The 27,825-nt window shown below is 38.2% G+C and overlaps 1 pseudogene; it reads left to right on the top strand.

Annotated features, from left to right (window-relative positions):
- Positions 1–2,131: 2,131 nt before the first annotated feature.
- LOC149263200 (uncharacterized) lies at positions 2,132–23,108 on the top strand (annotated as a pseudogene).
- Positions 23,109–27,825: the final 4,717 nt, after the last annotated feature.

Here is a 27,825-nt window from a genome sequence, read left to right as displayed (position 1 = left end):
AACAAAAGCATGCATCGCCTTCATTGAGAATTGTGCCCCCTACCTAGATTGGAACCTTATCATGGAAAAGTGCTCTGATTATCTAGGGTTTTGTGCCCTCCAAATATTAAATCATGCATGCAAAATGGAATTGAACTGAATCTAAACTACAAACTGAATTGAACTGAAGAAAAAATGGAATTTCTTAATCTTAAACAACATGGAAACTGAAATTATTTGAGGGTAGAAAAACTAGAAACATACCATCTACTCTCTTACATAACAACACCTCCCTCATACTATAATGTGCACAGGAACCATGACAAACTACTACCATTAATATTTTGTATGGACCTACAAAAATTACATCCTTACTACTATACTTGCCAATTAAGTTCACCCTGATATTGTGGAAAAGACTGTCAGTGTTAAATAAGGTAGAAAATCTAACAAAGGATATGAAACCACTGATCAAAAAAATATTACCATAGTGATAAATTGAATCCTCAAAAGATTGACTTGCATGGGAAGGAACAAATTTAAGTCAAACAAAGTATAAATCTTTGCGATAGATAAGATAAAATTTATTACATGGTTTTAAGAAAATTCATCTCAATGGGAAAATAAATTGTTTCAAACTGCAAGATTGAAAGGAAATTGACTTAATGTACAACAAAATGTTAGTATTTGGTTAAGTTGCATCTGCATTTACTCAGAGGTGTTGATTTGATGCTATATAATTATTAAAGCCATGTTCAACCTACAATGAGTCTCTAGCTTTTCTATTGTTAAATTGGCAAGCCTATTTTAGCAAAGCCATATGCTTTGATCATGATGAAATGTAGTCAAAGGGTTTTTTATGGATTTATATATTTTTCACAGTTTAGTTTCAGTTATGCATTTTTCCATACCAAGTAATAAATAAAACAAACCATTAGTAGACAAAGAACATATCAATCAGAGTTAAACATGTAAAATAGAATGGATAAAGGATATACAAATGCAGAATGCAAAGTTTTAACTCAGAAATTGAATAGACAGTGTGGTGTTAATAGTACCTATATAGCATGATTTGATATCAGGAGTAATGACACACCAAGTCCATCAAATGCCTCTTTCCAAGAACCCTCAGTAAGAGTTTTCCAAAGTCCCTTTGATTTCCCAAACGCACTAGTTTACATCCAAGCAGAAGTTGTGTCCAGTGGCTTTCCAAAGAAAAATAAACCACCACATAACATAGTGTTTATGTATAAATTTGAGCAAGAAATGTACAAGTCAAAATACCAAAATTTGGCTAGAAATTCCAAATCACTAGGACAAAGCAGGAAGAAAAGGAGTTGTACCTATGTTATCATAATTGTGCAAGCTCTAGTTGCAACAACTATAGCCAAATTTGCCTTTGTTCCCATATACTTGTTCCTATGTTTCAAGTAAAATATTTTATACTATAGCTATACTAGTATTGGTTAAATTTATGATGTATAAGTACTTGATGAAAATTGAATAAGCTAAACTAATGGTAAATAATATCACAAGTAATTATTTGTAGATCAGAAAAGGTTTTTTGACATGGTATCAGAGAAGTGAGATCAGGCAGTGGAGTGTGTCTTGGTGGAATGATCTTGCATCAAAAAAATCTGTGTATTTTCCCTGGAACTAGTTTATCTGCAGATCTGAGAATTCAGGCGTGCATTACATAAAGATCCATTGGCTCTAGCACCATTATTATACACAACTGCTTTTGAATTTTTGTTTTATCTTATTTTGGAATAGGTGTAAGGAGTTTAGAATGATCATTCTCCATAGTCAAGTTGAAGGGAGTTGTAGCATCATTTGTGTGGAATGGTAAATATTAATTTATGACAATTTACAATCCCAAGGGCATGGTTTTATGCAGTCTCCTCTACTCCGATTTTCTTTGAGCACCACATATATAAAAAATTGAAGGCAAAGGCAAGGGGGAAATGCAATAATATTACTATATACTCGAAGAGTTGTCACATAATTTCCATACATGCATTGGAATATTTACATAAATATGGAAACAAAATAGAATACATACATGTCTGGTGCGGTCAAATTCTCCACAATCTAAATATCACACAATGAGATGGAATGTCTGAATCAACTTGAGGATAAGCTAGTGACAACAATGGCTTACTATAGTAGTGGAAGCATTTACTGGTGGTGCAGAAATGTCCATACCCATTTTGCAAACCCTAGTTTCTCTAGTATGGAACTACAACCTTTTATATACCAATCCACTTGGGATGAGATTAACCATGGGATGAGTCTTAATGTCAATATTGCAAGGCTAGGGTTAGGCCTTGGGAAATTATTAGCACATTCATCTTGTATTTTTTTCTTTTGGGATGACAATTTCCCCTTTCTAGGTGGTCCTTTAGAAAGAGAAGCAGGAAGTTAAAGTTTGAAACCAAGCTCTGTATAGTCCCTGGGCCAAGAGTATGTTGAATGGCCTTGCGGAAAGGATTAGAGAGAGCACAAGCGGGCCAAAAGAAGGTGGTAAGGGTAGTGATGGTGATGATGATGGAAATGGCAGAGGTGGTGTAGGAGATGATGAAGCTGATGGTGAACAAGAGCACCAATTTCTACTACCTCTATTGACTATGGCGTTTGTAGCTTTTAATTTAGGGTATTGTATTACTGTCTGGGTTATGGATGGCAATACGAACAACAACTTCTTGCGAACAGGTTGTGGACTCTTTTGTCTCCTCATGCAACTGATTATCAGAATCCTGAATGATGATCTAAAACTAGAGGGAATGCACACCACACCTAAAGTTTTGCTGAGGAAATGGTGTACATGTAGGAAACCTTCCTCAATTATATCAAATTTTTGTTCCGCCAAATTGAGATCATTGAGTATATGCAAAGTGTTGTTCCTTGATGCTCATGTATGTCTCCCATGTTGTCCCCTTCTTTTGAATATATTTTGGTAGGGAAACGATCACCTCCCCTTCTTCTATATCTCCTGTAGGTGATATATGCAGTGTACTTTGGAAAAATTCAATCCTCTTAATCAACAAGCTCACATAATCACTAGCTCTGATGATCCAGGTGGATATTGGTGGCCACCTGCCAATTCCACTTGGACCCCCACTAGTGTTTCTTTTAGTTCTTCAGTTTCCTTAATTGTAGCACAATTTAATATTTTTAGTAGCTTTACGGGTCCTAAATTTCCGGAGCCGTTTTGAGGCCCTAAACAATGCTTTTTTGGCAATCTACTGCCAAAGATTTTTTGATAAAATCATCTTTTCCATCATAGTCCTCAGAGAATTTTCAATGGGGTATCATGCACGTTAAATGAAGATAATATGACCAAGTCATGACCCAGGAAGTTGGTTGTCCAACTAACCCCAATGGGGCCCATAAACTCTTGGTGTTACATCTCCTCGGGTTAGGGTTTTGGTTGTTTAGGGTTTTCTCTTATTGTTCAATAATAAAAACACCCTTGAGCCTCATTGTAACGCAGTTCATAGGCATGTAGCCGCCAAATCTATTATCAGAGATAAGATACCATCGCCCGAGCTAGTTTATTTCCATTTCTATTTGTACGCATATTTCAGTATTTTACATTAATGAAATGAGGTATTATTTCTGTTGCATCTTTGTATTTATGTTATATTTGTAATTTTTTGCATTCCTTTATAAATCCGGATCACCTGATACCATTGTAATGTAACCAGCCACTATGAAACACAAGTTGTAGTACCTAGTCATTATGAGGTGCAGGATGACAACACTAGTTCTCTCTTTTTCATTTTCTTTTTTAAGATTTGTTGACTGAGATTGTGTGGTTTTTATCTGGTCGACTACTTAGTGTATGGATTGTTTTATAGGAATATATTGTTTTAGGGGTTTCTTTTATAATTTTTTTTGCAAGCATGGGATACCATTCATCACAAGGTAACAATTACAAATAATAGAACAAATAGAATTGTAAATTATCATTGCCATTAACATAATCAGAAACATGCCTGAATAATTGCTGAGATAACAGATTGCTTATATGAAGCTACCATAATGGTCTGGTGTGATTATGATTACATAGGTGTTGCATGCTCTTAATGGATCTAGCCAATTAATTGCACATCTCGTATGATATCTCATATCAAGAGCTCCTGGAATGACTAACTTATCTGTAGCATAGATATGCTTTACTCCTTGTGGATGTGATAAATTCAATGATGGCCTTCGATGAGGACCTGAAATTTCATGTATGGTGCTTAGTTTTATTCCCCCATGCAAGTCATTCAACCTTCTCGAGCATATATATATATATATATATATATATATATATATATATATATATATATATATATATATATATATATATATATATATATATCTATATATATATATATATATATATATATATATATATATATATATACTATATATATGTAGCGTAGATATGGTTTACTCCTTGTGGATGTGATAAATACAATGATGACCTTTGATGAGGACCCACAATTTCATGTTTGGTGCCTAGTTCTTATTCCCCCATGCCGACCCTTCAACCTTCTCAAGCATGCATATATATATATATATATATATATATATATATATATATATATATATATATATATATATATATATATATATATATATATATCTTATCTGTAGTGTAGATCTGGTTTAATCCTTGTGGATGTGATAAATTCAATGATGGCTTTCAATGAGCACCTAAAATTTCATATCTCGCGCTTAGTTCTTATTCCCCCATGTAGAACCTTCAACCTTCTCGAGCATATATATAAACTATGGTCCAACCCCTACGCTTCACAATTCACCCGCGTGTGTTTCCAACCTTGAATGGTGTGTTTGGTCACTGTTGTGGACCCTGATCTGACCCTAATAAACCAGGCCCTCTAATATCCATAGTTGCAATCCTTTTTATGATTATAGATGCTGTGAGCCATCACATAATCTTCTGTTGACTACCCATAGTCACATAGTGGCCACAATCGTCCCCTCACGTGGGAAACATTGGACCAACAATAATGAAAGTATAAATTTGATCTTCAACCACATCAGAGTGAATCTTACCTTTACAAGATCATATTAGTAAATATGCTGGAGCTAAAGAAGGAACATGAATAAATTTTGAAGGTTGATGAATGATTGAATTTGTATTGTTGCGAGAAGAGAACTAGTTTATGTTGCGAGTGGCTACAATTTTTTTTTAAGTAATTTCAACTTATAAATAATACAGTTTTTAAAGTAATTTATACTTAATTTCATAATTTAAGGGTTTTCACCGAAAGAGTGAGCATATCACATAGTATTTGGTTATTTCACTCCTTGCAGAATATCTACGGATTTTTTTATAACTAATTTCAACTTAATTTCTACTTATTTTCATAATTTAAGGTTTTTCACCAATCTAAAAATAGATAATGAATAAATGGAACAGGAACATACTCTATCGAGGCTCTGGACTGACATCATTCAGATTTTCTTCTCTTACTCTTTTATTATGATAAATGGTTTCTCAAACTCAACAAATGCCAATTCCCTCCCTGCAAACAGTAACAAAATGCAGTGTATGGATTAAAGCCTAAACATACAAGTGTGAAGCAAAAAAATAGTGGATTTTGAACCAGATACCTAAGGTGTGTGTACTCCTCTCCTATCTGTGTGGAAAACTGAAAATGCAGTGAATCTCCTCTCTCTGTGGAACACTAAAAATGCAATGAAATTGAAAATGAAACATACCTTGACGCAGTCAATAGAGTGAAGATCAGTTGGTGGGGTTCGATAACCCTAATTCGCAACTCTCTTAAATCTCATTTTCACTCCAACCTTATGAAAAGTGAACATATACTACCTTGTTCTAGAACTTAAACAAAGATTGGGGCTAGGAGGGATTACCAAATATGCTAAAATTTTCCCTCCTAAAAAAACAATAATTACATATTTTATTTTATAAATAAATTATATAAAATTCACTTAAATACATTATACATTATTTTATTTTCTCTTGGATAATATGTTTTTAGTTGTATTTCTAAAACTAACGCCCTTGGGAATTTTTTTTTTTGTGTTTGAAAACAATTTTTTGCATATTTGGTGTATTTATAATAATAATAATAATTTAATTTTAAGATTATTGATTTTATGCAAGTTTATTGAGGTGGACATACTCTATTTTTGGAATTTGAATGTGAGACCTCTTAGAAGGAAACATGTACTCTTAACTTGCTTGTATTGAAAATATTTAAGTGTTCTTGCATATTAAGTGGGTGCCAAACAAAAGAGAGTATATAGTAAGCCGATTTAATAATTAAAAACAAGTGCTAGTTTCTTAAAAGTCATATGACAAATTTAGAAGGAGTAGGGCATGTACCCTAGGTTAAATATATTCAAATTATTGTGTGAGTGGGTTTGTAAGACCCTATGTTTTTATCTTCATAAAATGGAGTCCTCTTTGAGTCACTCACATAGTTTAGGTTTTCATAAGCAAAGTAGGTGCTTTTCCTTAAGATGTAGACATTTCATTTTAAATAGTGTGATGATGTGATTTCCTCGAGGCATTAAAACATGGAACAAGAATGCACATTTGGGATGCTAGTGCTAACTTCTACTTGAGGCATGGGTGCATGTCCAAGAAGACTCTAACAAGGGTTGAAGAGATGGAATAGGTAGAGGGGTTGGGGGGTTGTGGTCTCACTTAGAGGTGTATAAAATCAATTTATGCACCATGAGAAGGTGTGAAGCTAACTTAAAACATTGGAAAAGTTGCAGAAAGGAAACCTGGCAGTGATAGTAAGTGAACATTATTTGATCGAAGTTGATATCCTCTCCTTGTGCTACCACTTTGCAAGATGAAGAAGAAATGTGAAATATATGTGAAACCCACTAAAGAGGTTGGCAAGGTTGTTGCAACATATATAGGTTATTTTTCAATGTTGTAGAAGGAGGTATTGGAACTTGGAAGGTGACCATTAGAGTATATTTCTCATGGGTTGTTAAGGATGTGCAAGGATTTGATAAAGATTGAATTACACAAATCTAACAAATAGGTCATATTGGATTAGAATAGTATTTTTTTTGGACATCCAAAGTTGAAGGTGTATTTTATGGAGGTTTAGTCTAAGTTCTTGGGTGTGGGCCACATCTTATGGTTATCTTGGACTTTTGGTGTGTGTTAGTGGTGTTAGTACATTGTGTTTGACTAACACTAGCTAGAATATGTTCCACGAATGCAAAAATCACACGAGTTTCAGATGCCTTAACCATTTCACATTATAAGGTGTGTTATGCCCTATTTTTGAAGAGACAATTAGAACCATCATAGACTGTGATGGGTTGTACCATGGACTTAAGTCCACTTGCATGGGTTTAGGTGTAAATGTACCCCATGAGTTGAGGAAAATGATTCCATTGCTTACCTATATAGAGTTTTTATGATATAAGATTAATGATTTTTTGTTGTGGAATGGAAGAGGAAGATAAGAAAGGAGAGGCACTAAAGTTTGTTGTAAATAAATCAAAAGGAACGAAAAATGTCTCCTATTAGCAGGATATTTCAAGTTGCCTATTCAATAGGACTAAATTTTATTTTGATCTAGGGAATTGGCCTCAAAAGCAATGATTGGGTACTCTATAAATCCAAGACCTAACATATCCAAGATAGTCCATTAAATAGATTTGTTGTGGGAAAAGTTTACAAAGGCTAAGGTTAAAATATCCCCTTTTTAATGTGGGTTTTAAACCTTCCATTTGAGAATGCTAAAAACAAGATCACTGTCTTGAAAGGAAGTCCTTGATCCTACCAAAACCTAATTCCAATAATTAATCCATGGTGTGATTCTTTCTATTTGAGTTTGGCCTTGAACGTTGAGATCTATCTTTCAGTCCAGCCATCAAGTTGTTGTTTCACTTATGCGTTGAGAAGGTCTTAAGGGTTATAGAGGATAAGACATTTATTTTCCAATACCTATCCCTTGAAACCCTATAAAGAGATAGTGTGCCCCAATTTTTTTTCATAATATTTCAACCACGAGTTCTTCCTATGAGGATTCCCTTGAAGGGAGGGTTCGTAAAAGAGGTAGAAAAAAACAAAATTTCATGTTGAGTCAGAGGAGGGGTATAGATTGCATGTGTCTCTAAAGGTCTTGACAAAGGTAAAGGGGAATAGAGTTTTCCTCCTATTACAACACCTTCTATTCAACAATTCAAGGTGCTAAAGGGAAATAACTTTAAGGGTCATAGGTGAAAGATCACAAAGATCTTAAAAATGAGAAGGTAGGTGAAATTTAGCACAGGATTGATTCTTCAATGGTTGAATTTTTGGGTGAGATTTCCCAGTAAATGGAAAAAATTGAAGCCCTACTACCTATAGATTAAGTAGATTATGAGAAAATGTTTCCTAATATTCAAAGAATATCTCCATATTTTTTCCATGAGATCCATGGAAACTATGTTACGTGTCAATAACTCGTGTTAAGATATCATCCTTGATTCAGGGAACATATACCTCTTCAACTAGTGGTGGAGAGTCTAACTACTGAGTAGGCAAGGTTGCTCATTTACAAGGTTGGAATCAATCAATAATTCTACCTCTCTGCTCAAATCTATGATGGGGAGTGTGCATAATCGATTTATTATTGTAAAAAATTACAAATATTGGATTATCTTAGAGTTCAAGTGCTTGAAGTGATTACCTCAACCTACAAATCTTTAAAGAAACTATGTGTTTTTCAATTAGAGCCTTATGGTCAAGGAACTGCAAAAGAGTAAGGCCTTATCATTATTTTTAAGGGGCTATCCTAGCCTCACCTATGTACTAACTTATTTTGTCAAATGACAAATGAATCTTTGGTTATTGTTGCAAGAAACTAAATTTCTCTCTTCTCACTTGTTTTTAATGTATATTATTGGTCCCAACAAATTAGATCATGTGATAAGCAACCTCTACTTGAATGTTTTGGAGAAACTATTCAATATTGTAAAAGTTTACAATCTTTATCTTTCACAAACTTTCTCATGAACAAGGCCTTTCAAAGTATTCTAAACAAATACCTGGAATAATCAATGCCAATACTATCCCTCTTTATTGACATTCATGGAGGAATATTATTGTTGATAAAAAAAGTAGGTCACACTTAGTAAGTATATTTGAGATATCTAAATGGATTGACACTGCAAGCTACCAATGAAAGCCTAAGATTATAGAGAAAACAATGACCAGTAAAACACTAATGAAGTGATGGGATGACATCAAAATCATTCAAGCAATTTAGCAAAGGGTGGTACTCCACTTAGAGTTTCAAGTTGGTAGTTTAATATTCCATGGTCTTAATAATCATATAATATGGAGAGGGATACATAACCCATTTCTACAAGAATTGGATCGTTGTGCTCTAGGGATCTATGAAGACAAAACCATCTTCAATGAGGTGGAGATCATCTCCAACAACTTGGTCCATGCAATAGGTAAGTTCAGGAATCATTTATTTTGTTAATGTTTCAAATTATTTATGTTCTCCAAGCTATTGGATTGTTAAGTATTTTCTTTCAACCCATTCCCTAACATGTCCTTTGGGTTGGATGTAGAATTTATCTTGTAATCAATGTATTTTTACCAAAATATTTAGAATTTGAAACATATTCACTATTATCTGTTGAAATATGGCAACAAGAATATTCCAATTTAATTTGTACTTAATTAAATTGTGAATTAAAATTGAATTTACTCTTACAAGCTACTTGGAAATAATTAATTAATTTATTTTAATTTAATTAGTTGGAGAAATTAAAGCTAGAAGTCTTTTTGAAGTCATGCAGGAGTTATCCCTTAAATTAAGGAGATAATATTGAGTTGTGTTTGAGTTGTAATTAGTTAACTCAGTTTACTGAGTTAAGTCCAGTTAAATTAGTTCCAAACTGTTTGAGGAACTAATAATGAGTTAACAATCAGTTGATGCATTAATGCACTCAACTAGTGCTATTCCAGTTAACTGAAGATTCCCGCATCAGAAACTCATGCATGTTTATTATGAGAAAGACCCAATTGAGATTAATGTTCAAGGATAGTGTACTATCAGTTGCATATGTTTTCTCATCGAGAAAACTCATGCATGTAGTCAAGGATTTATCCTTGAGGATTGCACAGTTTTGAATGAGGGTTTTCCACTTGGTAAAGGAAAATCATCCACAAGGAACAACACAAGGAAATATGAGCTTGGAGGGCAGAGAGGAAGAATGGAGAGAAGCCAAGATTATTTGTGAGCATCTATGAGGATTGTATTGAGATTTGGCTAGCTATGAGAGCTAAGGCTTTGTATAATTCCTATGTATTTCTGCCATGTATGATAATACAATAGTGTGGGGATTTTAGTTGAGGCTTTCCCCAAAGTATTTTCATGTGTATTGTGCCATTGATTCTTCTTCTTTTGGCTATATTGTTCAACTCGATCTTTAAGCTTCCAAAAATTGTTAGGAGAAGTAGGTTATAGTATTCTACTTTGATTTATATTGCATTGTCAGGTTAACCTATCATAGATTTTCTGCATGGTATCAGAGTTGTGAATAGTATACTGAGAAGAGAATTCGAAGTTTGAAGTTCGCGATTACAGGTGAAAATTGAATTCATATCATACTTCAAGGTTGGCCAATGGCGTTCTATGGCTTGATACTCGAGTATGCCTTGGAAGGTAGCTCGAATTACATAGCATGGAAAGATAGAATGGAGGATGTATTAGAAGACAATGGGTTGAAGGAATTCATTTATCAAGAAATCCCAAAGCCAACTTCAACTAATGCACAAGATTTGGGTGAGTGGAAGAATAGTGTGGCGAAGGTGAGACGTATCATCCTTGAGGGAGTTAGAGACCATATTGTCTCGAGTCTCCATGGGAAGGATACTACATTTTCAATGTCGAAGACATTGAAGGACCTCTACCAAAACAATAGAAACTAGAGGAAATTAGCACTCAAGGATAAGCTTCAAAGAATCAAGATGGAGAAGGGTGATACTATTTCCATATATCTGAACAAGCTCACCACCTACAAATATGAGCTTGGCAGTGTGGGAATAACCACTGCCGATGATGATATGGTGAGCCTCACTCTCCTTGGCCTTCCAAAGAGTTTGAATAGCTACCAGGACTCTGTGAATGGAAGGGAGAAACTGTTGTATTGGAATGACTGTGGTAGGATCTTATGTAGGAGGATATTAGGAGGAGAACATGAGATGGTTCCTAATCCAAGAATGATGATGAAGAAAATCTAGCCTTAGCAAGTAAGGAAAGGAAAGGGAAGGGGAAGTCTTACCATTTCAAATTGAATTCTTCTCATGGAGGGAAGAAGGGTGACATGTCTAAAGTAAGATGCTTTAATTGTCACAAGATGGGACATTATGTGACTAATTGCCCATCGAAGAAGTCCAAGAAGGCATCCTCAGAAGGATCAGAAGGTGAGGCATTAGCTTCTCAATTCGAAATGGACTTTACCCTCATTGCATGCATGGTGTCATTGATGATGGGTTGTTTATGGTATCTTGACAGTGGAGCCTCATTCCACATGACCGGTGATAAAAATTTGTTTAGTGCCTTGGAGGAGAAGGACCTCAAAATGTGCATAGATATGGGTGATGACGGAAGGTATAGGGTTTCAGGAGTCGACATGATTGCTTTTCAGAAGGAGCATGGAGCTCCTCTCACCCTGAAAAATGTGTTGTATGTGCCTAGACTGAAGAAGAACTTGGTATCGGTCATGATGTTGGAGGACAAAGGCTACGATGTTGACTACAGTAAAGGAAAGGAGTTCCTAAGACACATAGCCACAGGTCAGACCAAGAGGATAGGGATTCGAGTGAAGAATCTCTATAAACTAGAGGTAGATGATTGTGCAACATTGAGTACAAAAGAAGAATTGGTGCAAAGCCAAGACATTGGCAAGTTGTGGCATAGGTGGTTGGGCCATTTGCATCATGGGGCTTTGAAGATAATGCAACAGATATCTATAGGACTTCCCAAAGTTAAACTTGAGCAAGTTGACACATGCAAAGGTTGTACCTTGGGAAAGTACACCAAGTCTTCCTTTCATGATCAAGATATTCGAGCAGAGGCTATCTTAGAGCAAGTTCATACTAATTTGTGTGGACCATTCTCGACAGCATCCATAGCAAAGAAAAGGTATTATGTGATTTTCGTTGATGACTATTCTCGTAAATGCTGGATTTATTTCATGCAGTAGAAGGACCAAACTTTCACAAAGTTTTTTGAGTTCAAAGATTTGGTCGAGAAAGAGTTAGGGAAGAAGATCAAGGCCTTGAGAAGTGAAAACGATGGAGAATATGTCTCTTAGGACTTTAAGGACTTTTGTGCAGTGGAAGGAATTAAACGAGAGTTAACGGCACCTCATAACCCATAGCAGAATGGGGTAGCTGAGAGGAAGAACAAAATTATTGTAGGGGCAGCATGAGAAATGATGCATGACCAAGGCCTACCACTTCACTTGTGGGTTGAGGCATGCAACACAATGGTCTATTTGCAGAATAGAAGCTCGCATCACATACTTGGGATGAAGACACTAGAGGAAGCTTTCTACAGTAAGAGACCATATGTGGGTCACTTCAGGATCTTTGGCTCATTGGTATATTTCCATGTGACAAAGGATGCAGGGAAGAAGCTTGAGCCAACAGTAGAGTTAGGGATATTTGTGGGGTACACTGATACACCTCACAACTATCGGGTGTACTTTCCTACCAGTCGGAGGATAGTGGTTTGCAAAGATCTCAAGTTTGATGAGTAGAAGGCCATGCGAGTTTCCCTTGAGAGGGAGCTCCAACTACAAGCTGTGGAGGAACTGTTGGTCCCTAATGAGCAAGAGCCTTAGACTGATGCATAGTAGTTGCATGCAGAGGTTCTAGGAGTGGAGACGTCCAGTCAAGCAGAGTCTTCCAAATATGGATGGAAGTGCACAGGAGAAGATGACAGATTTTTGGAGGATGTGAGAGAGAATGTGGGAGCACCATCTTCTTAGCGCAGAAAGAGGATGTCGCTGGAGAGGTACACTGGATACATGGTGCTTACTAGGGAATATGTTGAGACCAAGCCATATTCCTTTGAGGAATCAGTGCATCGGCTGATTTGGGTAGATGTTATGGTGGAGGAGTATGACTCCATAGTTCGTAACAGTGTTTGGGACGTGGTTCCGAGACCAGAGAACAAGTCAGTTGTGAGTTACTATTGGCTTTACAAGGTAAAGCAAGCTACTAATGGTAATGTGGAGAAGCATAAGGCAAGATTTGTTTCTCGTGGCTTTTCACAGGTCGAGAGGATCATGTTGCTATAGTATATTTCGACAGAGGAGCAAGATGCTGACATTTTGACAAAGGCATTGTTGAAGTGTAAATTCAAGTTCCATAGAGATAGGATCAGGGTGGCAGATAATCCCTTTCTTGTTGAGAGGGAGTGGTGAAATATGGCAAAAAGAATATTCCAATTTGATTTGTCCTTGAATTAAATTGTGAATTAAAATCGAATTTAGTCTTAACAACTACTTGGAAATAATTAATTAATTTATTTTAAATTAATTAGTTGGAGAAATTCAAGTCAGAAGTCTTTTTGAGGTCATGCAAGAGTTATCCCTTAAATTAAGGAGATAAGATTGAGTTATATTTGAGTTGTAATTACTTAACTCAGTTTACTGAGTTAAGTCCAGTTAAATTAGTTCCAAACTATTTGAGGAACTAATAGTGAGTTAATAGTCAGTTGATGCATTAATGCACTCAACTAGTGCTACTCCAGTTAACTGAATATTCCCTCATCAGAAACTCATGCATGTCTATTCTGAGAAAGACTCATTTGAGATTAATTTTCAAGGACAGTGTATTATCAGTTGCATGTGTTTTCTCATAAAGAAAACTCATTCATGCAGTCAAGGATTTATCCTTGAGGATTGCGCAGTTTTGAAAGAGGGTTTTCCACTTGGTAAAGGCAAATCATCCACAAGGAAAAACACAAGGAAATAGGAGCTTGGAGGGCAGAGAGGAAGGACGGAGAGAAGCCAAGATTTCTTGTGAGCATCTATGAGGATTGTACTGAGAGCTGGCTAGATGTGAGAGCTAAGGCTTTGTATAATTCCTATGTATTTCCACCATGTATGATAATACAATAGTGTGGGGTTTGTAGCTGAGGCTTTCCCCAAAGTATATTCATGTGTATTGTGCCATTGATTCTTCTTATTCTGGTTATATTGTTCAGCTCAATCTTTAAGCTTCCACAAATTGATAGTAGAAGTAGGTTATAGTATTTTTCTTTGATTTATATTGCATTATCGGGTTAACCTATCATAGATTTTCTACACTATCCCAGGATTTGTAATGACTTTATTGCCCCACTCTATAATTATCTTTGAGAAGGAGTGCCTCAGGTTCTCCTCCATAATTGTGGTTTTCTTGGAGTTGATTGGTAATAGATATATAACTAAGAATTGAATCTATATGCATGCATATGGAGCTACTAAGCCTCATTATTCCTTCCAAATCATACTTTGGACATTCCCTTTCTAAAATAGATAACCTATCAAATTACTCTATATGGCCTCAACATTACCATAAAGATTAGGGTGAATAGATAATGGCCTCATTATCTTATTTTTTTGGTGCACACACCTTCCATGATTTTGGCTACATCATAATTAAGGTTATAATGAAAAAAATATTATTATCTCAATATGGAACCATCCATAATGCATGAACTAATCTTGTATCTATTTAATTTTTTTTTAAATATTAATGATATTTCTTACATGATTTGTTGAAATGTTGACATTATTAGAAACAAATTGGAGAGTTGTGGGAACAACAACCCAGAAAAAGAAAGGAAATCACAAAAGAGTAGCAGTTCCAAAGTGATGGCAGGAAGGATTGGATACAACCAGGTAGGAAAAGAGCAAGGAAATCTGAGCAAGGGAGAAGGCAAAGATCGTGACAAGGAACTGGTAGTTCAGGTTGTCACGTAGAGATTAGTCAAAAGGTAGAAAGGAGAACCACAAATGGTTTTTTTTGTTATTGATGTTGTTACCATTGTTGTTGCGAATCTATGAGACTGCTTTGTATCTATCAGTCCATAAACATGTCTATTGTTATGTTGGAAAGAGGACCTGAGCTTGATGTAAGGTATTCGCCACTCAATTAAATGATGAAGACTACTATTGGGACCATTGTGTGTTAGTTACATGTTATTCTGTTTCTTTAATATTTTTATGTATGCTCATATTTTAAGTAGTCTCTCTATTATAGTATATATGTCTTGTTGTGGTTAGACTTGTAGAATGATTCAATGTTCTCTGTTCTCTATTCTCTAATATGATTCTCCATGATACTAGATCTCAACCCCCATCTAACTAATGTTGCGACATGCATCGCATGATACTCCTTATCCCTTCTAGGTAAGGTGAAAATGATGACATTGTGCTATAATACAGTGGAGCCTTGTTAGCCCTTATGCCCAAACTCAGGCTCTCAAACTTGTTGCTATTTATGTGCCAACAAATGGTTATGTTGCTAGGACCTGAAATTTGAAAGGGGGGTTTGGAATATGGTATAGAGGATCATTAACAAAGAACTTCCAAACTGATGGAATGGGCAAGTCGATTAGTTTGTTTCTCAACAAGCTCAAATCTGCCGACGAACTATTGGAGAAGAAATCTTGTATTCGAAGCCAGCTAATGATCTGTACGAGATATTCTGGTGCAAGTTATTAGAAGAACTTTACAACTGGTTGCAGACATTACAAGTGAAAGGAAATTCCAATTGACAGAACCCATCTCGTCATGCATGGAATCAAGAAGATCTCCCTATGCTACATTGCCTTGATACAAATCTGACGAGAGTTGTAGATTTCTGGGTACAGACCATGGGGTATATTATTGAATTTGCAGTAGAAAGTCATCAGTATTTTTTGAAATATGAAGTCCTATTCTGATCGGGGTTGCAAGGGAAGCTACAGAAAGAGGTTACCCTGTGGATTAAGGTTTCAATGGTGGAACAGGGCTTATTGGTGTTCCAAAACCCAAACATGACAGTGTAAACACCTAGTACTGGGGGAAGGACCTAAAGGGAATCATTCTACTGAGCGGGGAACTATGAGAATGTCATGAGGATGGATGCAAATGACTTTTGAGATGCTAGGGATCTAAGAGCGCAAAGGAGAGCATGAATAGTGTATAAATGGCTAAGGGCCATGCAGGCAATTAAAAGGCGACATAAGGAATTTCACTAAGTAGGAGTGGTGTTAAGAGATCCAGAAGAGGGAGAAAGTATGGAAGGTAGTTTAGTGGGAAGGGCAAAGATGACCGCAACCAAAGTGGGTCCGGAAGGTGATAGGGACCCACCCCCGCCAATGAAAATGGCGATAATTGGAAGCAAGGTGGATATGAAATCAACACTAGATGTTGCGCCACAACATGTCGAATCAATTGGAAATGCATTGAGGTATGATATTTCCCTATCTTTAATGGTATAGATTCAGTAAATTCATTTATCAACAAGATTGATGCAATGGTTATTGAAGAAATTACAAAAACACCACTAATATGCCGGAGAGTTCACCACAACTACCTCCGAGAATGGGAGAAGATCAAAATAGACATGGAAGTAAGATTCAGACAAGTGGGGGAGTATGCTCAAGATTTCGTCAAATACAGGGGGAGTCTAATTCTCGACAACATTTCCAAAAATGTAAGGAGAGATGGAATTGGGAAGGAGTTCCAAAGGAGTTATGGGTGCATGGTTTTATACACACCCTGAGAACCTTTCCAAAATCTTGGTATGTACAAGAAGAAATAAGGAAACATACTAGAGATTGGGATAGTTTGGTTGATTAGTTTGTCAATAGCTTTTAATTTTTATACCGAAAAAAGAGGCTGATTGAGGTGTTGTAGGCTGTCAAGAGGATTATTCTCACCTCGAGCCAACTAATGGAGGGGTGCATAGATCATAAAACTTTACAACATATCTACAAGTCTAGATATCATGAAGAAATAGCTTGTGGGAAGGTGGAAAAAGACCCAAATAAAGATAATCTAGAGGAATTACAACATCTACCATTCCACAAAACTGAAGGGGAAAGGGATATCAAGGATGGACCTATCAATGATCATCCACATTTACTCCCATTGAAGTTGTGGAAACCTAACATCGGGACCGATGACAAACCCAAGTTAGCCTCAATTGGAGATTTTTATGATAAGCAGACTACAAAGCAATTTTTCGACCTACTGAGAGAATATGGAGACTTGTTTCCTTCATCAGTCACGAAACTAAAGGGATCAACGGAGATATAAGGGAGATAAAAATCATGCTAAAACTAGATGAAAAGCCAGTAAAGCATCGACCACACCCACTGAACTCGAGGGTTAAGGAGAAAGTGAAAGAAAAAATAGACAAGATGCTAGCATTAGGGCTTATATTTCCAGTGGATGAGGGAGAGTGGGTAAGTCTGATTGTGATATGAAAAAAGAAAGATGCTATAGAGATAAGGGTCTATGTGGACTACCACAATCTGAACAATGCTTGTGTGAATGATCATTTTCATAAACCATTCAGTGATGAAGTTCTAGATAATGTGTCGGGGAATGAAGCCTACTCTTTTACGGATGGATTCTTTAGTTATCACCAAGTTAGGATTGCAGAAAAGGATACGAAGAAAAATATATTTACCATGAAATGGGGATCCTATTCCTATCATGTTATTCCATTCGATCTCAAGAATGAACCTGTGGTGTTGTCAAGAATTGTGATTTCCGCCCTTAGAGATTACGTCCACATGATCCTAGAAGTCTATATGGATGACTGGACAGTCTATAGTATGTTGAAGAAACACTCCAGTCTGCTCAAAATCATGTTCGATTGGTGTATACAACTATAGATCTCACTAAATTTGAAGAAGTACTGCATATTTGTGGTCCCTTTTGGCACACTTTTCGGCCACATAGTGTGCAAATAAGGAGTATGTGTAGATCTTTCTAAGGTTGCAATGATCATGAATATGAACCCACCTACAAGTGTAAAACAACTCATATCCACATTGGGACATACCGGGTACTACAGGAGGTTTATCCATAAATATTCCTCAATTACTGCACTGATGGGAAAAATATTGAGGAAGGTTGGACTATTTGTGTGGTCAGAAGAATGTGAGGGTGCACTCAACATACTAAAAGAAAAGCTAGTAATTACATTGATCCTGGTCTACCCCAACTAGAACAACCAATTCCATGTCCACATTTATGCATCAGGCGTTGCTCTGGGTGTTGTTCTGGCTCAATCGAGGGAAGGCAGCCTCAACCACCTGATCTATTTTACCAGTAGAAAATTGTGTAAAGCACAAAAGAACTATACTACAAGTGAGAGGGAGGCACTTGTGATGGTATATTCACTACAAAAATTCACAAACTATTTACTAGGAGGCCTATTCAAGTTTTTCATTAATCATTCCACTTTGAAATATTTAGTGAACAAGCCTATCCATTGTGCTACTCTAGTCCTATTGCAGAACACTGAATTGAGTGCTCAAAGCCTTGGGCCTATTTTGATGGCACCTCTCAAGGTGAGCCCTACTAGGAGGGGCAAGAACCATCTTGCATACCAGTGAGTCTCATGTAATCAAATTTAGTGAAGGCATTGCTAAAGGGTTCAACAACAAGGCTGAGTTGATGGCACTAACTATTATCTAAACTCTAGCAGTAGAATATGGGGTTCCAGAATTTCTAATATTTTACAATTCTCAATGTGCTATAAAATGTCTCAATAGGTAGTATACTCTACAAATATCTACCATCACTAATTAGGAAATTCTTTGTATAGTTGAGGGGCTTACCCAGGTTGCCTTTGCTCACATTTTCAGAGAAAGAAGTCAAGGGGCAGATCTCCTATCAAAAGGTCTCTATCTTTAGCTTGGGGAATGGATTGTTTAAGAAGATTTAAATGGGCTACACATTGAATATTCCCACTTTCCTTTCCTTTGATCAGTGGAATCTTGGATTATTCTTTTTTATTTCTCATACTTGAATGTACATTTTTTGTATGAGAGGATTGTTTAAATTTTTTGGATCAAAACTGTACGCCAGCGTACTCAGAGGTATGCAACAATAGAAAGAAGAAAAAGATGCATAATTTTTTAGAGGTAACGTCTAGAGATGAATAGATCTAATCTTTTAGAATAATATCCATGAATAAAAATATTACCTTTTCATGGTTAAAAAAGGGCATAAGAAAGGCCATGATTAAGGAGTGCCAAGTGCTAATGTGCATCAGGGAGTGTGATGGATGCTATGAAGTGGCATAGCATGTCGAAGAGTTCTAAGGTGTGCTAGAGAGTGCCAATGCATGTTGAGGAGTGTTAGGGAGTAATAGGACAACACAAGGGAGCACTAGGTAAAAATGCATGGAAGTGAATGACTATGAGGGTGTGTCAGGGAGTTTCAATGAGTGATAGTTGTCATGCCAAGGAGGGAGAGACAAGGTATGCTAAGCACAGGTAAGGCATGCCAGGGAATATCATGTAGTGTCAAGAAGTGCTAGAGTGTGCTAGGTGGTATCGGGGTGTTCTAACATGTCCCAAATAGTGCCAAGGCATGCCAGGTGCTAATACATACTAGGATGTGCAGGGTTCTAGAGTATGACAATATGTGTCAAGCAGTTTCAAGGCAAAAAAATGAATAACCAACCTAAAATGCAAGGAAATGGACACATAAGAGGGTTTATAAGTCAAGACTTTATCTTTTTCAAAAGGGGCAAGCTAGGCACACTAATAATATGCTCCAATATAGTCCAAGTGCCAATGTGTGCAAAGTGCTAATGTTTGTGAATGAAATATTATGCCAAGGTGTTCAAGCGCATGCCAACACATGATAGGGGAGTGCTATGCTATGATAGGGCATGCCAACATGTGCTTCGACGTCCTACTCATGGCAAGATGTTCTAGGTACAAAGATGTTCCAAGACATGCGAAGTGCTAAGGAATGTTAGTGTACTACTCCAAAGCATGTTAAGGTGTGCCATGAGTGTTGAGGAGTGCTAGGTCTCTCTCATTAATAGAATTGATAGAGCTTGATTATGTATTAAATAATATAGTTCCTACGCACACTAGTGGAACTTTATTTAAAGGAAATTTTCTACATAATAAACCCCATAGAGATGAATCATGTGTTGACAAATAGGAAAACTATATTCTTATGACTTGAGGGAAATGATACACACTAATTACTTCTTAACAAATTGACTACCTATTATAAACACTATGACCTTAGACACATAATGAAAACAACTTCAGAAAAATGGTCTTAAATCATTATATTTTAACAAAAAATATAGTAATAGGTACATAACATCATCAAAAACTCATTGGAATGATCAATGATGACGAACACATTTTGACCGTCACCAAATGTAACCAAAAAGAGCTTTGGTGAGGGTCAATAAAAGATCATCAGTACAAGTGTCACCAAAGAGAGAATTAGTGATGGGCCTTTAACAACTCTCACCAAAAGTGTCACCAAAGAGAGAATTAGTGACGTGCCTTTAACAACCCTCACCAAAAGTGTCATTGAAAATGTCTTTGGTGACAAACCTTAAAGGACCATCACTATATACACTTAAAACAATGATTTTTTAAAGACCATCACCATATGCAACATTGGTGATTGACCTTAAAGGTCTGTCACAGGCATGAAGTGTCATCAAAACATTGGAATGATCAATTATGACAAACATTTATTTACCGTCACCAAAAGTAACCAAAAAAATCGTTTGTGATGGTCAATAAAAGATCATCACTAGAAGTGTCACCAAGGAGAGAATTAGTGATGGGCCTTTAACAACCCTCACCAAAAGTGTCACCTAAGAGAGAATTAGTGATGGGCCTTTAACGACCCTTACCAAAAGTGTCATTGAAAATGGATTTGGTGACAAACCTTAAAGGACCATCACTATATACACTTACAACAATGCATTTTTGAAGACTATCACCATATGCAACATTGGTGATAGACCTTAAAGGTTTGTCACAGGCATGACCCTCACTAATGACCTTTTTTCTTGTAGTGCGCTTTCATTTCTACAAGTGAAGGTTGCTTAGTTTACTTCTGAAAGATCTTTTATTTCCTGCAAGATTCATTTGCTTTCTTTTTTAAATTGTGTTTTATTTCTGACTGAGTCTCCAAGAATTCTTAGCATGGAAGATTAGTTTAGAATGAATTTATCTTTATGAGCTCTAATGAAACACTATTTGCATTATATAGATTTGTACTTGCACTCGTTTCCCTTGTGGAAGTAACTAAGTTCAACATTGAAATTATTAAAGGGACCTTTAAGATAAAATTCTTATTTATAATAAGTGCATATCTAATTTACATAATAACGTTCATCTCAGGAAGAAGACTGCTATTATTCAGATAAGATAGTTATTTTTCACATAAAAGAAGTTCCCTATTCTAGCAAGTATTTTCTCTTTTTTTTTTGCTAAGTAAGATTAATATATTAAGAGAAGAACAAAAACTATTTACAGAGTGGTACTGGCTCTACAGAAGAACAACCTATCTCAGCTTTCCGAAGAACTAGTTCTAAGACTGCCCCAATAGAGGGGAAACCAGTCTCATAGTGCAAATATTACAAAAAGGAGTGCATCATTGAACATTTGCCACAGTTTTTTGGGTAGTGCTAAAAAAACAACCGTAAACCAGCAATTCGTCCTTCTGCGTATGCCTGTGTGGACAAAAAAAAAGTTGAACCAAGAGTTAAAAGAAGTGCCACCTGGCATTGGTAATCTAGTTGATGAACTCCTCCATGGCAGGTTCCTCCACTATCGGGCAGCTCCAATCTTCGTGGTTTTTTGGCTGAGAGTGCTCACCTTATCCTCTTCCTTCAACCAGCGACGTGCCCTCCTAATTCACCTTGCGCTGCTCCATGGCTGGCGTAGCAAGCTGAGGCTCAGAATCCTCAAGCTGTTCCCCCAGAACCTCCTTCCCTTTCCGGCTGGGTGGTTCACCGTGCGCAGCTTCCTTATCTTTGTTAGCATTCTTCCGAGCTCTGTGTTGACTGGTTTCCCCTTTAAGTGCATCGTTCCTGGGGGAGGGCACCTAGGTGTTCTGAGCCGCCTCCTCAAAGAAGGAGATGGCAATGGTTGCAGTGATAATTGGCTGATTGAGAGTGCTGCGGAAGTGAAAAAACGTGGTGTGGGGGGAGGGATGCTAAGGCAGAGGGAAGGGAGTAGAACGAAATCGAGCTCGACCCTGTCCGCTACTGGTATTGAGATAGCGAGGATTTTCCACCGAGGAAGAGGGAGAGCTCGAGGTGCTTCGCCTCCTAACCTACTGTCGAGAGCTACCACCCCTCGAGCCGCCCCTTCTGCTGATCAGACGTTGTCTCACCATGATGGGATAAGGAACATAGAGATAAATGGTACTTTGAAAGTGGACAGAAGAGCAAATTGGGAGCAGGTGGAGGGTGCGACTCAGCAGCCAAGTATAACCCAGCAGACACCCATAACCCACCTTTGCCAGGCCGTTGATGCATATGAAGCTTCCAGACCATACAATTGTAATACATAAATTCTAATTCAACCGCCTCTCCTCGGCTATCCCCCGCCATTACTCCCACATTAAATGGAGCCAAAGCCCAACTTGACCTGAAGCATGCGGAGGTGATGGTCTGATCCATATCCAGGTTGTGCATGTCGTCGTCCCAATGCGCATAGCCATGTGATCTCCCCTTCAGCTGTAATGAACTCGTCCCTTCTGTTTCCAGGTGGTGCTGGGCTGGCAGGTGTCGTCCACCATTGTTGCACCCCTGTCCCATCACCCTAACTATCATATGAAGCACCCGCATCTGGGGTGGCTGCGTCCTTTTGAACCAGAGTGTTTCATTCCTGTTTCTGTTCATGATTCTGTATTATATCTAGGGTACCTGTAAGAAGAGAATGCTTGCTTTCTACTCCCAGGTTGGCAAGGAGGTCCGCTACCTTGTTGCTTTCCCTCTTGACATGATTGAAAATAATTTCTCTGTTGGTGTTGAGAATATTTTCTATAGCTTCCAATCTGGCCTCAAGTCTCCAACTAGTGGAGACTCTATTTGCATGTGTTCCATTGAGTAGCTGTTTGGCCATGTTGATGAGGATTTGGGAGTCTCCTTCGATCTCTAGAGGCTGGTAGCCATGGTGTTGGGCTAAGAGTAATCCCTACCAGAGTCCCTCCAGTTCAGCTGAGTTATTTGTGTCCCATCCTATATTTCCAAAGTAGATTAAGAGAGGAAAACCCCTATAATCTCTGAAAATGCCACCAAAACCTGCGTTCCCTGGGTTACCCTTTGACGCTCCATCAAAGTTGAGCTTGAGTCTGTGTTTAGGAGGGGGGAGCCAAAGATGCTTGCTGATGTATGGATTTCCTATGGGATTGCAATCAGGGCTTCCTTGCGGGAGTTGGAGATTCCAATTTTCCCATATGGTTTTCTCATTATCTTGCTTGGGAAAGTCATCTGGGAGCCAAGTTTTAAGCGCCAAAGTCTCTGCCAGGTTCTTGCCGAACTTGTCCCAGATGATTTCTAAAGGAGTGCTTTGGTCTTTAAAGATACGCTTGTTCCTTTCTTTCCATATAGTCCATATAAGGAGGCCGGGAATGATTCTCCATAGATGATTAAGGATAGCACTATTGTAGGGATTTTGGTGCCAGAGGCGAATGGAGTTGATGATGTCCTCAGATGACCTGCAATTTCTTTGACAGCGGAAACTGGTTTTCTCCCACAGATGATTGGCTAGAGAACAGGAATCCAAGAGATGTTGTAGCGTTTCCTCTTGGGATTGACAATTGGGGCATATGGAGGGCCCATGTATGTTTCTTTTTCTTAAATTGTCCCAAGTTAGGATTTTGCGATGCCAAGTGAGCCACAAAAATATAGAAACTTTGGGCCAGATGCCCAGAGTCCAGACCCTTCCCCAGATGGGATCTTGAGGCGCATCATCTTGGCATTTGATTTTGTATGCTTCTTTCATGGTAAAGGTTCCCCTTGGGGTATATCCCCATCTCAATAAATCGTTGCCTTCAGTGTGTCTGATCCTTCGTTTTTGGAGCTCTCTTTCCAGGTTTTCTCTTATCTGATGATATATATTTCTTATCAGTCTTTCAGGGTGCTTCCATTGTTTGTAGCCTTGATTAATCTCCTGTGTCCATTGTTGTTTGACCAATTCCTTTTGTTGTACCTCCCAAACATGGCTGGGTGGAAGATTAAGAATGCTGTCAAGCTTGGGGAGCTGATTCCAAGCGTCCGTCCAGAAATGAGCTGTATTACCACTTCTGATCTCCCAAAATCTGTGTTGTTGGATCAACGAGAAGTGTTGACTGGCTGCATTCCACATCAACGAGCCTTTCTCTACAGGGGTGAATCTGATAAGTTCCTCCACTGGTCTGTGGTTGGCATATTTGGCTGTCCAGATGGCTCCCCAGGGCTTGTTTGGTGCAGTGAGCCATTGCCACCAAATTCTCGCACCCATGATTTCATTGCTGTGACTAGGGTCTCTCAGTCCTAAGCCACCTTTTTCCTTGGGCTTGCAAGCTGTTGTCCATTTAACAAGGGCCCATTTGCGATTTGTTCCATGAGTTCCCCACAGAAAGTTGCGCTGAAGATCTCTGATTCTTTTAAGAGCCCATTTAGGCACTGCTAGGATTGAGAAGAGGTATAGGGGCATTGCCTGAAGCACCGCTTTGATTAGAACTAATCTGCTGGCCATATTCAAAGCTCTATAGGTCCATAAGGAGAGACGGATTTCAAGCTTCTCTAAGAGCTTGCGCCAAGAGGCATGCTTAATAGCAGAGTCAATGAGGGGAGCGCCTAGGTAATTGGAGGGCAGGGAGGCTATGGAAAAACCAAGAATGCGGGTGATAGCACGTTGAATGATGGGAGGCGTGTGAAAGAAAAAGATTTGCGATTTGGCTTTGTTTATGCTTGTACCAGAGGCATCAGAGAAGTCCTTCAGAAGGGTTTTGAAGACGATGGCTTCTTGGACAGATGGATATCCGAAAAGCATATTGTCATCCACGAATTGCTGATGGGTGGTAGCAGGGGTATTGTGTATGGAAATACCTTTGAGAAGCTGGGAGTGAAGGGCATGCTTGATGAGTCTCCCTAACCCTTCTGCCATCAGAACAAAAAGGAAAGGAGATAGAGGGTCCCCTTGTCTAATCCCTCTGGAGGGGCTGAAAGGTCGAGAGGGGATGCCATTAATGAGGATGGAAAAAAAGGTTGAGGAGATTAGACTATGAACCCAGCGAACCCACATTGGTGAAAAACCAAAAGCATGTAGCATTTTTTGAATATAAGTCCAACTTAATTTATCAAAAGATTTGGAGAGGTCAATCTTGAGAATCATACCTGCCTGTTTGGAGGTCTTGAGGGAGTGTATGATTTCATGAGTGAGGATAATGCCGTCCAATATTTGTCGACCTTCAACGTACCCTGATTGTTCCGGCGATATGAGCAGGGGTAACAGCGGCTTCAGCCTGTTTGCAATGACTTTAGTGATGACCTTGTAGATGACATTACAAAGAGCAATTGGGCGAAATTTTTCTGGAGTGATGGTGCTGTCTTCTTTGGGGATGAGAGCAATAAAAGTTGAATTCAACGAAGGCAGTAGCCAGTGAAGAGAACGAGATTCTTCTACCACTTGCCAAACTTCCCCCTTTATGAGCTCCTAGAATGCATGGAAGAAGGTGGTGGAAAAGCCGTCCGGACCTGGTGCTTTTCCTTCCTTGAGCTGCTTCATGGCTATGTCCACCTCCTCGGGCATTACAGGTCGGAGAAGGAGTTGGTTGTGTTCTTCAGTGATGACTTTTGGCACTAGTTGAGTGATCTTTTCTATGGAAATCCTTCTGTCAATTTGGGGTTCTTGTAGGACTTCCTGAAAGTGATTGATGAATTCCTGTTCGATCTCTGCATGGTCCTCCACTCTTTCCCCCCCTTGCTTTTGGATGAAGGTAATAGTATTATGCATTCTTCTTTGAATAGTGGTTCTCTGGAAGAATTTGGTGTTCCTCTCGCCCTCTTTCAGCCATCTAATTCTGGATTTTTGCTTCCAGAGAATTTCTTACTGGTTGTTTCTTTCCTCCATTTGATTATGTAGATGCTTCTCCCATTCCAGGGTTTCGTCATTGTACCCATCTGTTATTATCTGTTGTTGGAGATCCCTCATTTCCTTGTTGAGGTGTTGTTGGGCCTAAAAGATATTGCCAAAAGTCTCCTTATTCCATCTTTTGATTTGGGCTTTCAGATATTTGAGTTTTTGTTGGAATCGAAACATTTTTGATCCTTCTGACGCCGAGAAGTTGTTCCAAGTGTGTCTGATGAAGTCTTTGAAAGCAGGATGAGTTAACCAGCATGCCTCAAATCTAAAGGGATGTTTGGTGGTGCTGCCTGGTCGCTGCCATTGGAGCACTATAGGCCAATGATCAGAGCCAGAGTAGGGGAGAATGGATGCTGAGAGGTCACCCCCGAGATGTATTGCGTTGTTCGAGATGAGGAATCTGTCAAGTTTTGAAGCTATTTGGTACTTCTCAACCTGACGATTGCTCCAAGTGTATATGCCATTGGGAGTTTGCATGTCGATAAGCATGTTGTTATGGATAAAGTCTTTGAAGTGGTCCGCTTCCTGATCCAGCTTGACCCGACCTCCCTTCATTTCCTATGACTTGGCGATCATATTGAATTCTCCACCTATGATCCATAGGGAGTGTTCTCTGTTGAAGTTGAGAGTTGCTATGGTGTCTAGAAGAGCAATTTTATTGGGAGCATTGTTACACAGCAATTTGTCACCATTTGTCACCGTCCTATTACCCTCTCACCCGCACACTGGAGGACTCATTCTGGGACCTGTGAGAAGTGACATGACCTAAAACCACTTGCATCATATTCCTCTAAGTATGGACTTCATTTGCCCTGAACACATCAGCTGCAAAATACCCATGAAAACAACTCTTTTTGCATTAGCGCGGGTCCACAGTTTACTGCCCACACCAATGAGGGAAATCCTCTAAAAAGGGCGCGCCACTGGCGCTCTGTCCCAGAGTCGCACTCGCGCCAACCGAATTGAGTAAAGTTTTTAACCAACAAGCTTCCGAAGGTTCTCTTCAACCCATTCACCAACTGAATCTATGTTGAGCTAGGATGGTTTGGCTTCGAATCTCCATAGAAGGGAAAGTGGTTTGCCACCTTTCATGGAAGTTTCCAAGTGATAAAGCCAATCCCATGAATAATGTGGTTGATACTATCTCTTTATTCTCTATCTATAAAAGCTTGCCTTTATGCCTTGAGCAAGCTAGTTACAGTAGTTCTAGTTCTAGCATAGTGATAGAGAGTTTGAAGCTGCAAGAGCCTTCTTTGCACCCATAAGGCCAAAATCTAAGTAAGGAGATTCTTGTCACCCAAAGAGAGAGAGGCTTGTTCCTCATCCCAACGAGCTTTGCAAGACTTGTGTAGCTGACTACCTTGCCAAAGTTGGATTTGACGTCAGAACAATGGTTGTATTCTTCTTTGTTATTTATTAATAATAGATGACTATCATTATGGTTCCACTCTCATTGTGTTATGTTTGATGTTGAGTTATATCTTTTCTGACTGATATATAATTGCATCTACTAGATTTTATGCTTGTATTCGTGTTGTTCTTTGCATGTGCAGGTGTCCAATCATGGGGATCGTGGGGATCGTGACCGGCCGAGGCAAAGGAACGAGGGCAATATCTCTTCTACGAACATTAGCATTGGAATCCAAGTAGGTTCTCACCATCCACTTTTTATTTTCAATTAGGAACTTGCGTGATAGCA

This window comes from Pinus tabuliformis, chromosome 6 (assembly GCF_031772625.1).
Source record: "Pinus tabuliformis cultivar Carrire ecotype Pingquan chromosome 6, CPIR1, whole genome shotgun sequence".
Taxonomy (NCBI): Eukaryota; Viridiplantae; Streptophyta; class Pinopsida; order Pinales; family Pinaceae; genus Pinus; species Pinus tabuliformis.
Note: the sequence above shows the minus strand (reverse complement) of the source record. Positions and strands in the feature narration are given on the sequence as shown.